This window comes from Dipodomys ordii, unplaced genomic scaffold, assembly GCF_000151885.1.
Source record: "Dipodomys ordii isolate 6190 unplaced genomic scaffold, Dord_2.0 Scaffold93, whole genome shotgun sequence".
Lineage (NCBI taxonomy): Eukaryota > Metazoa > Chordata > Mammalia > Rodentia > Heteromyidae > Dipodomys > Dipodomys ordii.
Window position 1 is genome coordinate 1,146,719 of NW_012267309.1, and position 9,853 is coordinate 1,156,571.

Below are 9,853 nucleotides of genomic sequence, written 5' to 3' on the forward strand. Positions count from 1 at the left end.
CTTGTCCTAGACATATACTAGTTATTGCAAATAAGGGAAACCATGGGACCTATGTTTCTTTGGGCCTGGCTTACTTCACTTAATATAATTTTTCCAAGTCTTTCCATTTTTTAACAAATTGAGTGGTGTCATTCTTTCTGATGTAGGCATAGAATTCCATTGTGTGTGTGTGTGTGTAGATAGATAGATAGATAGATAGATCACATTTTCTTGATCCATTCATCTACTGAGGGGCATCTGGGTAGGTTCCATATCTTAGCTATGGTAAATAATGCTGCGATAAACATAGTTGTGCTGGTAGCTTTAGTATGGCCTTGTTTGTGATCGTTTGGTTTCTACACGTAAGTTTAGTAGCGTCTGCATTGGCCACACATCTGGCTGCAAGTGTTGGAGGGAGCAAGCTGCTGCAGGAGCCAGAACAGCAACCAGTTCAGGATGGTGCTCACAAAGACAGCTTTGATGTTGGCCCCCCTCGGAGCTGCCTGGCTGATCCTCACACACACTATCCTATCTGCAACTCCATCTGCACACACCCCAGCTCCACCTGTCATTCTTGTCTCTGGACACATCACAGCTTATAGAACACTCTGCCAGAGAGTGATGAAACATGTTCATTTGGCTCTTTCAACTCAACTAAGAGGCCTCCTTATTAACGAAGAACAATTTCAGACAAGAAAGAAGCACAAATTCTGTTCTGTAGAATTTCTTACAGGAGACTTCAATTCCAGCACAGAAGCATTGGGGCTAAATCATCAGTAAACAACAATAAAGAAACACATTCACTACACCTTTAAATGATACACAATTACTCTAAAGGAACATGTTCTTGGGGTCTGGAATTCTCAGGGGAACACTGGACTAAGTGTAAAAGTGTGTTTCTCATTCACCTCCATGAGTAGTATCCTCATCCCTCCTTCACCTTCCTCTCACTTGTGGCCAACATGGAGCAGAGGACAGCTTTGTCTGCTATGGACCTGTTGGAGGTGAATCCTTTCTCTGCGCCATCCTAGTGTCTGTTGCTGACCAGTCTCTCCTCATCCCAGCCTTCCTCACCAATGAAACTGTCACAGCAAGGTTGATTCAGTAAAGCAATGAGAATTCGCATTGATCTAGAATAGTTGGTATGGCTCTTGGCAAATGATACTTGCTCAAGACAAGCTGCTAGTATACTACTGTCACACCCATGGCTACTGCTGTTATTTTTTTATTGTGAAAATATCATACAGAGTTACAATTATATGGGCAAGATGATGAGTACATTTCTTATCAAGCATTGTTGCCTCCTCCTTTGTTTCCCCTTCCCATCCCTGCTGTTAATTTTGTGAGTAGTACTCATCAGATTTTCCAGACAACCATTCGTTCCAAACTTCTGCCTAATGCACCTGAGGCGAGAGGTATTGTAAGCACTAGGGGGGGATCATCACTTGTCTTCTTCTTAGTCCAATTCAACAAGATTCTGGCAATATTCAAATAAAAATAGGCATCAGTAGTCCAATAGAATTTATATTTCTGTGTTTAAAAATACTCTCAAATAGTGTAAATTTAGAAGATCTGAAATTCCTTGTATCTTGTAATGGATCATCATGGCATACAATTAGATATCAGTAGAAAGAGAAACCATAGAAACTATCCAAATATATGATGGTTGAACAATACACATTTGGAAAGGTGGCTCGAACTCAGGGCCTGAGCACTGTCCCTTAGTTTTTTCATGCAAGGCTAGTGCTCTGCTCTACCACTTGAGCCACAACTGTATTTCTGACTTTTGTTGGTTAATTGGAGATAAAGTCTCACGGACTTTTCTAACTAGGATGTCTTTGGACTGTAATCCTTAGATCTCAGCCTCCTGAGTAGCTAGGATTTAAGCTGTCTGTAAATCTTAAGGCAGCCTACCAAGCTCAAACACTCCACAAAGGAAAATATCAGACGGGAGAGATGATGTCTGTTGCCTGGAGTGTTTCCATCTAAATGTATAAACTGGTCATTCTGGAAAAGAGTGGGGGAAAGTGTGGAGGTTGTACCAGTTCTGAGTCTTGAATTCAGGACCTGGGTCCTATTCCTTACCGTTTTAGTTTGTTGCTACCACTCTACCAGTTGAACACAGCTCCACTTCCAGCTCTTTTGGTGATTAACTGGAAATGAGAGGCTCATGAACTTTCGTGCCCAGGCTGGCTTCAAAACACAATACTCAGATCTCAGCCTCCTGAGTAGCTAGGATTACAGGCATGAGCTACTAACATTCAGCTAGGAAAAAAAGTTTTAAATGAACAATGTATCATTGAAGAAATCAAGGAGAAAATTGAACACTTCCTAGAATCAAATAAAAGTGAAATAAAACATACCACAACCCAAGGGATGTAGCAAAGGCAGTTCTAAGAGAAAGATGTATACCTATAATTGTTTACATTAAAAAATCAGATTAGTTGGGTGCTGGTGGCTAAGGCTTGTAATCCTAGCTACTCAGGAGTTAGCAATCTGAGAATTGCAGTCTAAGGCCAGCCCAGACAGGAAAGTCCTTGAGACTCTTATCTCCGATTTCCAGTGTAAGTTCTGTGGCTCAAATAGTAGAGGGTTAGCCTTGAGCAAAAAAGGTCAAGGACTGTGCCTAGGCTCTGAGTTCAAACCCCAGGACAAAAAGGATAAAAAAATCTCACAAATGATCTAATGATATACTTCAAACTCCTAGAAAAACAGGAAAGAAGAAAACACAAATTTAGTACATGAAAAGAAATGATAGAGATCATGATAGAAATTAATGAAACAGAGATTAAAAGAATAATAAAAGCATTTAGAAATTGGTTCTTTGAAGATGAACATTATCAAACTCTTTGCCAAATTAACCAAAAGATAAAATTAGAGATGAAATTAATTAATCAAATTAATAAACTTAGGGATAAAGGGGGAAATATTAAAACAGATGCCAATGAAATTCAGAGAATTACTAGGAATGTTTTGAAAACTCATATTCTAATAAATTATAAAATCCAAAAAAGTACCAATTTCTAGTAGATATGATCTACCAAAATTGAACCAAAAAGATGAAGACTTTTTTTTGGTCAGTAGTAGGGCTTGAACTCTGGGCCTGGGCACTGTCCCTGAGCTCTTCAACTCAAGCCAAAAGCTCTACCACTTGAGCCACAGTGTCACTTCCAGTTTTCTGGTGGTTAAGTGGAGATAAGAGTCTCACGGACTTTCCTGCCTGGGCTGGCTTTGAACTGCAATCCTCAGATCTCAGCCTCCTGAGTAGCTAGGCTTACATGCTTGCACCACCAGTACCTGGCTAAGATGGAGATAATTTAAATGGATCTAATAATGAACAGTGAGATTGAAGAAGTATTAAACCATGGTTCCACAAAGAGTGCAGAACCAGATGGAGTCACAATTGAATTCAATCAGAACTTAGAAGAACAGCAGTGCTCCTCAGACGACTCCATTAAACAGAAATGAAAGGAACTTTGCTAACCTCATTCGACAAAGCCAGTATATATTGCCCTGATAGCAAAGCGAAAAAGAACACCACATAAAAAGAAAACTGTGAGCTAAGTGGCAATAGCTCATACATGTAATCCTAACTACTTAGGAAGATGAGATCTGAGGATCTCAATTCAAAACCAGCCCAGGCAGGAAAGTCCATGAGACTCTCATCTCCATTAACCACACAAAACCTGGAAGTGGAGCTTCTTCTTAAGTTGTAGAGTGCTAACTTTGAACAAGAAAGAAAGCTCATAGATGGTGCCCAGGCCCTGAACTGGCAAAAAAGTAAATAAACAAAACAAAGCATTATGAACCAATCTCCTTGATGAACATAGATACAAAAACCTTTAACAAAATATTTGCAAACTGAATTTGACAAACTTTAAAAAGCTCATGATCAAGCTATTTTCATCTCAAAGATACAGTCATGAGTCAATGTATGCAAATCAATAAATATAATAGAGTACACAAATAGAATCAAGACCAAAAATCATATAGTAATTTCAATTGATGCTGAGAAAATCTGTGACAAAATTCAACCTTACTTTATTTTAAAAAATCCCAAAGAAACTAAGAATAGAAAGAACATAACTCAATATAATAAAAGATATATACTACTATCCAACGTTGTATTAAATGGGGGAAAACTAAAAGCATTTCCTCAAAAATCAGAAATGAGACAAGAGGCCTGCTTTCCCTACTCTTATTCAATATAGTGTTTGAATTTATAGTAATGAGATAAGAGGAATAAGTAAAGGTATACATATAGTAAAGAAACAATTCAAATTACCCCCATTGGGAGGTAATATGGTTCTATACTTAAAAGATCCTAAACAGTCTACCAGAAAACTCTTAGATCTGATAAACACTTTCAGCAGAATTGTAAGATATAAAGTTCACAAAGGGAAATCAGGAACTTTTGTATCCACCACACATTCCTTTCTTAGGGACCAGAAAACAACCTCATTTATAATAGCCTCAAAAAAGGAAACAACTATAATCAAGGAGGTTAAATTCTTTTACAATGAAGACAAACACCAGAGAACGAAATTAAAGAAGACCTTTGGACAACAGAAATGCTTCTCATGTTTGTGAAGAATTAATATTGTGAAAATGGCTGGGCTACTAAAAGCAATGTATCAGTTCAGTGTATTGCTCATTATCATGCCATTCTTCATATAAATAAAAAAGACAATCCTAAACTTGTATATAAGTAAAAAAGACTCCAAATATTCAAAGTAATCCTAAGCAAAAAGAACAATGCTGAAGTTATTATAATTTTACTACAAAGCCACAGTATGAAAATAGCATGATAATGGTATGCAAACAGACACATAGACCCAGGGAATACAATAGAGAACTCAGAAACAAGATTGCGCAGGTACATCCATGTAATTCTCAGCAAAGATACCAAAACTATATATTGGAGGGGGAAAAAACCAGTCTCTATAACATATGGTGTTGGACAAACTGGTTATCCACATGTAAAAACTGAAATTAGGTTTCTATACTACTCTGTGTTAAAATCCACTCAAGACGAGTCAAAAACCTTAATGGAAGATGTCAGATTTTGGAACTACTACTTGAAGACATAGCCATAAGCAGTGACTTCCTGATAGGACTCAAATAGCTCAGAAAATAAAAACAAAAATTGACGAATGGGCTTTGATCAATTTTTTTATTTTGTGCACAATAAAACAATTAATAGAGTGATGATACAGTTTACAAAGCAGGAGAGGACCTTTCAGACCAAGGATTAATATTTAGAATATACAAATAGCTAAAAATAATTCAGTATGAAAAAAACAAGAAACTTAATAAATTCTGCAAATAATAAATTTGAAATCACAGGCTATGCTGAGTAGCCTGTTGGAGTGTGAATCATCTTTGACCAGCATGTCCATGCTGTATACACTACCCACTCATGAGTCACTTGTTATCAGATCTATTGCTGTGGCATCACAATGCATGTGTGCAGGTAGTCCTCATGTTGCTTACTAATGATTTCAAAGTGCAAAAACATTGGCACTGGAAGTTCAGATTTGCTAAACAGAAGCTGCATGATGTTTCCTTTACATGAAGAGGTGACAGTTTCTCATAAAGTGTGTATGAATAGGGGAAAAACATAATTTGTAGAATTGGGCACTTTCTGTGGTTCAGGCAACCACTGGAGATCTTGGAATCATCCACTAGGTAAGGCAAACTACTACATTTATAAGCATCCCAGTACATATCTAAGTCTCTCAGGGAAAAGTCTGGACCATGAAAGAGTCCAGGCATGAGATGGAGAGGGGTTAGCACCTGAGCCTACACTCTCAGGGTTTCCCATGCTTCTTGGCCCTGTGAAGGACTGACCTCTGTGGTTACATCCGCCATATTGGAATGAGATTTCATCAGGATGCAAGGAGATCTGAGCTCTCACGGCATTTACCGTAACTAAGTTCTCAGCATTATCTCTGGGACAGCTACATGGAAATCAGAATAAAACAAACAGAAGTTCCACGTTTCTTAGCATACAAAACCTTTCCACAGTGCTAGGCAGGGGAGGTAGGTTAAGCTCTTTCTTCTTTTTAAATATATTTGTGTCGTCTTTAAGTAGTTGTATGAAGAAGTTGCCATTCAACAAAGCAGTTTATAAATACAATGCATCTGGATTAGTGTGACCTCTTTCATCATTCACCCCATCCCTCCCAACCCACCCCTTCCCTCACTTTTCTTAATTAGTAGGATATGCATTGAGTTTTTCATTATTATAAAGGTGAGGTACAGAGGCTTTATAGTGATGTAATCAAGTAAAGAGTACATTTCTTTTTGGACAATGTCACCCCTCCCTCCCTCTCTCCCAGTTTTCCCCTCCTGTCCCAACCTACAAGTTGTATAGTTCACTTTCAACATAGTATCTTGTAAGTACCATTGCTGCATTTGTTCAGCATTTGTCTCTCCAGTTACATGCCCCCGTTACCCTCCCAAAGACAGATAAATGAACAAGACAAAAAGTAAAGAACACAAAAAACAACAACAAAGAATAAAACCTCTTGTTTCCATTTCCTGGAGTTAATTTTGATACATTGCATCAAATTTTTGATGGCATTCTCCCCTGCCCTTCATGTTTTCATTCATTTCATTCAGCTATCCCCATTCACCTTGGCTTCACACCACCCTTTTCTGGTGCTTTTTTCTCTGTTGGAGGGTTTGGGTTTCGGTTTGTGTGTGTGTGTGTGTGTGTGTGTGTGTGTGTAGGTCCCAGGGCTTGAACTCAGGTCCTGGGCTCTGTCCTTGAGCTTTTTTTTATGTTCAAGGCTAACAGTCTATCACTACACTCACACCCTGGGTTGTTTTTTATACTAGTATAGATTTCTTCATCATAATTGAATAAGCCTTCCTTCAATGAGCCTTTTTTCATGGTTTTTTATTTATATATTTTTATTGTAAAGATACTGTACAGAAGGGTTACAGTCACATGAGTAAGGTAGTAAGTACATTTCCTATCAAGCATTGTTACCCACTCCTTTGTTTTTCCCTACCATCTTTTCCCTGACTACCTCCCTTTATTCATGATTTTTATGTTGTGTATGTGGCTTCATTTATTCTTTCTCACTGAGAAGTATTATTTTATTTCATGAATACACAGTAATTTACTTACCCAAGTGCCTGTATTTGCACAACTAAATGGCTTTTCAGATTCCTGCTATAACAAATAATGTTCCTACACATCTCATTGTTAGACCTCATTGTGTGATCATTTGCTAGTTTCTCTAGAATAAACTCCACTAAACTTGCCATGGCTCTGCCCTAAAAATTGCTCTTCCACTCTGCAACATGACAGTCCTCCCCCTACCCTACCAACTCTGAGATTGTAAGATGGGTGTATACTGTCTTGTTTATTATTTGCAATAATTGGTGAAGCTAAGCCTATCTCACACATTTAGTTGCCAATCAGACTTTTCTTGTTACCAATCAGACATGTTTTTGATGAGTTATCTTTCGTCAATGCTTTCTCTTACAATAGCTTTTTCTTTTTGACTTGTATAAATGTCTATTTATTATGAAAATACCAATTGTTGACTGTGTGTTTGTCTCTATTTTTTCTTGATCTTTTAAAAAAATAAATGTTATTTAATTTTTATTTAATTTTATTTTGTTGGTTGGGAGGCTTGAACTGAGGGCCTGGGCACTGTCCCTGAACTTATGTGCTCAAGGCTACTACACTACCACTTTAAGCCACAGCACACTTCCAGTTTTATGGTGGTTAATTGAAGGTAAGAGTCTCATGGACTTTCTCGCCTGGGCTGGCTATTTGACCTGCAATCTTGAAATCTCAGCCTCCAGAGTAGCTAGAATTACTGGCCTAAGCCACCAGTGTCCAGCTTAAAAATACAACTTCTTGAGTTGAACACCTGACTCTTTAGCTTCTAATTTTGTTTGTTGTTGTTTGTGCTGGTTCCGGGGATTGAACTCAGAACCTAGGTGCTGTCCTGTCATCCTAGCAACTCAGGAGGCTGAGATCTGAGGATCGCAGTTCAAAGCCAGCAGGGGGAGGAAAGTCCATTAGACTCTTATCTCCAATAAACCACCAGAAAACTGGAAGTGGCTCTGTGGTTCAAGTGGTAGCGTGCTAGCTTTGAGCTGAAGAACTGAGGGACAGAACCCAGGCTCAGAGTTCAAGCCCCATGCCTGAACAAAACAAAAAAACTGTGATCAAATAGTTACTATGTTTTTCTCTTCTTAATCTATCTTTTGGTACTGAGGCATCAGGAACAACCATTATGATTCACTTGAAAGGGATCATATCTAGTTCTAGGCCTACTCTGAATAATTTATCAAGAATACTATTGCTATTGCATCCTATGTAGAAATAACGCAGAAATAGAAAGAGAGAAATAGATTTCCTGCCTACAGAAAGCAACACTGCTCAAATATTCATAAATAAACTTTTTAAATAGTAATTCAAAGGAGTTTCAAAAATACAAACACAATGAAGAAATTGTGTTAGCTAGATGGTGGTGGCTCACACCTGTAATTCTAGCTGCTCAAAAGCCTGAAATCTGAAGATCACAGTTTAAAGATAGCCTGGGCAAGAAAAGTCCATGCGTAAGACTCATTGCTACTGAAGCACCTTAAAACTGTGGAGGTATGGTTCAAGTGGTAGAACACCAGCATTGAGTGAAAAAGCTAAAGGAGAGCACACAGGCCTTGAGTTCAAGGTGTAGTACTGTTACACACACACACACACACACACACACACACACACACACACACAAAGTTGTTTTAAAGTGAGAATATTTGGTAGAAATATCAGGGGCGAGATCACTTGCAGAAATGCACCAGTAGTGTTGAGCTGCTCATCAGGACATGAGAAGCTCTGGAAAACACTTTCCTTAGTGACATCAGGAGGTAAACTCACCTGTCAACATATATCCAGGAGGAGGAAACATCTGGGGCTCCTGCGGAAGGTGGAGATGGAGTTCCCCTGATGGCTAAATTGCTCTTGAGCAGACCATGAAGTTCATGGTCTGTAAGATGGGCCTGTGAATTAACTAAAAGCCAGAAATTCATGGAAGCGGCGCTGTGGCTCAAGTGGTAGAGCGCTAGCCTTGAGCACAGAGAGGCTCAGGGACAGAACCCAAGCCCTGAGTTCGAGCCCAAGAACTGGCCAAAAAAAAAAAAAAGGAACTGTTAAAAGCCAGATATTCAGTCCCTGCCACCATTTTGCATCTGTGCTCTTGATCAGCACTATTCCTGCTGCAGTCACTTTACAACCACTTGAGGATCCAGAAAGAACCAGTTAATCATCTTATGCCAGAGGGCAAACTGCCTGTCAAACAAGCAATGCCATATTATTTATTTTTTTAATAATTTACTTGATTGTTATTATAGAGGTGATGTTCAGAGGGATTACAATTATATGAGTCAGGTAATGAGTACATTTCCTTTTGTATAGTGTCTTCCTTCCCTTGCTCTCTCCCAGTCCCTCCCTCCCATCTCCATTCATGAGTTTATTTCACTTTCATCAGTGTACATTGAGCTCCACTGATGCACCTTTTCACGTTTTTCCTCCAGTTCTGTACCCTCCCTACTGCCCTCTTGAAGATAAATACACCATACTTAAGGTAAAACTAAAATAACTTAAAAATTAAAAACCAAAAAAGGGCTTTTGATTAATCCCATATTTTAGAGTTTGTTTCAGTGTGTATATTGCTTTATAAAAATATGAGGAGGCATTTATGCATTGCACCTTTGTGTTGCTCTCCTAAAATATCCTGTTTTGGTCTTACTGTGAGTATCTAGAATTCTGAATAATTTGTCATATCCCAATGGCAATATGGTTTTCTTCTTCTTCCCTCCTCCTCTTCCTCCTCCTCCTCCTCCTCCTCCTCCT